Raw genomic sequence first — 3,373 nt, 5'->3', positions numbered from 1 at the left:
ACAAGGTGTGCAAGCTCCAACGCTCGATTTATGGGCTGGTGCAAGCATCTCGGAGTTGGAACATTCATTTTGATGAGATGATCAAAGCGTTTGGGTTCACACAGACTTATGGAGAAGCCTGTGTTTACAAGAAAGTGAGTGGGAGCTCTGTAGCATTTCTCATACTATATGTAGATGACATACTTTTGATGGGAAATGATATAGAACTTTTGGACAGCATTAAGGCCTACTTGAATAAGAGTTTTTCAATGAAGGACCTTGGAGAAGCTGCTTATATATTAGGCATCAAGATCTATAGGGATAGATCGAGACGCCTCATAGGTCTTTCACAAAGCACATATCTTGATAAGATTTTGAAGAAGTTCAAAATGGATCAGTCCAAGAAAGGGTTCTTGCCTGTTTTGCAAGGTGTGAAATTGAGCTCAGCTCAATGTCCGACCACGGCAGAAGATATAGAAGAGATGAGTGTCATCCCCTATGCCTCAGCCATAGGTTCTATTATGTATGCCATGCTGTGTACCAGACCTGATGTAAACCTTGCCGTAAGTTTGGTAGGAAGGTACCAAAGTAATCCCGGCAAGGACCACTGGACAGCGGTCAAGAACATCCTGAAGTACCTGAAAAGGACTAAGGAAATGTTTCTCGTTTATGGAGGTGACGAAGAGCTCGTCGTAAAGGGTTACGTCGATGCTAGCTTCGACACAGATCTGGATGACTCTAAGTCACAGACCGGATACGTGTATATTTTGAATGGTGGGGCAGTAAGCTGGTGCAGTTGCAAGCAGAGCGTCGTGGCGGGATCTACATGTGAAGCGGAGTACATGGCAGCCTCGGAGGCAGCACATGAAGCAATATGGGTGAAGGAGTTCATCACCGACCTAGGAGTCATACCCAATGCGTCGGGGCCGATCAAGCTCTTCTGTGACAACACTAGAGCTATTGCACTTGCCAAGGAGCCCAGGTTTCACAAGAAGACAAGGCACATCAAGCGTCGCTTCAACTCCATTCGTGAAAATGTTCAAGTTGGAGACATAGAGATTTGTAAAATACATACGGACCTGAATGTAGCGGATCCGTTGACTAAACCTCTCCCTAGAGCAAAACATGATCAACACCAGAATTCCATGGGTGTTTGATTCATCACAATGTAACTAGATTATTGACTCTAGTGCAAGTGGGAGACTGTTGGAAATATGCCCTAGAGGCAATAATAAAAGCATTATTATTATATTTCTTTGTTCATGATAATTGTCTTTATTCATGCTATAATTGTATTATCCGGAAATCGTAATACATGTGTGAATAACAGACACCAACATGTCCCTAGTAAGCCTCTAGTTGACTAGCTCGTTGATCAATAGATAGTCATGGTTTCCTGGCTATGGACATTGGATGTCATTGATAACGGGATCACATCATTAGGATAATGATGTGATGGACAAGACCCATTCCTAAGCATAGCGTGAGATCGTGTAGTTCGTTTGCTAGAGCTTTTGCCAATGTCAAGTATCTCTTCCTTCGACCATGAGAGCGTGTAACTCCTGGATACCGTAGGAGTGCTTTGGGTGTATCAAACATCACAACGTAAATGGGTGACTATAAAGGTGCACTACAGGTATCTCCGAAAGTATCTATTGTTTTATGCGGATCGAGACTGGGATTTGTCACTCCGGATAACGGATAGATATCACTGGGCCCACTCGGTAATGCATCATCATAATGAGCTCAAAGTGACCAAGTGTTTGGTTACGGGATCATGCATTATGGTACGAGTAAAGTGACTTGCCGGTAACGAGATTGAACGAGGTATTGGGATACCGACGATCGAATCTCGGGCAAGTAACATATCGATTGACAAAGGGAATTGCATACGGGGTTGATTAAATCCTCGACATCGTGGTTCATCCGATGAGATCATCGTGGAGCATGTGGGAGACAACATGGGTATCCAGATCCCGCTGTTGGTTATTGACCGAAGAGCGATCTCGGTCATGTCTACATGTCTCCTGAACCCGTAGGGTCTACACACTTAAGGTTCGGTTACGCTAGGGTCGTAGGGATATGTATATGCAGTAACCCGAATGTTGTTCGGAGTCCCGGATGAGATCCCGGACGTCAAGAGGAGTTTCGGAATGGTCCGGAGGTAAAGATTTATATATGGGAAGTCCTGTTTCGGGCATCGGGACAAGTTTCGGGGTTATCGGTATTGTACCGGGACCACCGGAAGGGTCCCGGGGGTCCACCGGGTGGGTCCACCAGTCCCGGGGGGCCACATGGGCTGTAGGGGGTGCGCCTTGGCCTACATGGGCCAAGGGCACCAGCCCCACATAGGCCCATGCGCCTAGGGTTTGAGGGGGAAGAGTCCTAGGAGGGGAAGGCACCTCCTAGGTGCCTTGGGGGGGAGGGAAACCTCCCCTTGGCTGCCGGCCATAGGAGATTGGATCTCCTAGGCTGCGCACCACCCCCCCTTGGCCCTCCTATATATAGTGGGGAGAGGAGGGACTTCATACCTGAACACCTTGGCCTTTGGTTGCCTCCTTCTCCCTCCCCGACACCTCCTCCTCCTCCATAGTGCTTAGCGAAGCTCTGCCGGAGTACTGCAGCTCCATCAACACCACGCCGTCGTGCTGCTGCTGGTGCCATCTCCCTCAACCTCTCCTTCCCCCTTGCTGGATCAAGAAGGAGGAGACGTGGTTGTTCCGTACGTGTGTTGAACGCGGAGGCACCGTCCGTTCGGTGCTAAGATCATCGGTGATTTGAATCACGTCGTGTTCGACTACATCATCCCCGTTCTTTGAACGCTTCCGCTCGCGATCTACAAGGTATGTAGATGCATCTAATTACTCGTTGCTAGATGAACTCATAGATGGATCTTGGTGAAGCCGTAGGAAAATTTTGTTTTCTGCAACGTTCCCCAACACTCGGGTCAGGCTCGGGGTCGGGGTGTCGGTGTCGGGGTCGGGGTCGGGGTGTCGGGGTCGGGGTCTCGGGGTCGGGGTGTCGTGTCGGGGTGCCGGGTCGGGGTCTTTTTTCCTTTTCTTCTTCTTCCTCTTCTTCCTTTTCTTCCTTTTCTTCCTTTTTTCCTTCTTCTTCTTCTTCTTCTTCTTCCTCCTTTCCTTTTTCCTCTTCTTCTTCTCCTCCTCTCCTGTTTTTCTTCTTCTTCTTCTTCCTCTTCTTCTTTTTTCTTCTCCTCCTCCTCTTCTTCTTCTTCCTTTCCTTTTTCCTCTTCTTCTTCTCCTCCTCTCCTGTTTTTTTCTTCTTCTTCTTCCTCTTCTTCTTTTTTCTTCTCCTCCTCCTCTTCTTCTTCTTCCTTTCCTTTTTCCTCTTCTTCTTCTCCTCCTCTCCTGTTTTTTTCTTCTTCTTCTTCCTCTTC

Source organism: Triticum aestivum, chromosome 5B (genome assembly GCF_018294505.1).
Source record: "Triticum aestivum cultivar Chinese Spring chromosome 5B, IWGSC CS RefSeq v2.1, whole genome shotgun sequence".
Lineage (NCBI taxonomy): Eukaryota > Viridiplantae > Streptophyta > Magnoliopsida > Poales > Poaceae > Triticum > Triticum aestivum.
The sequence above is the reverse complement of the archived record's forward strand: the minus strand, read 5'-3'. Positions refer to the sequence as shown.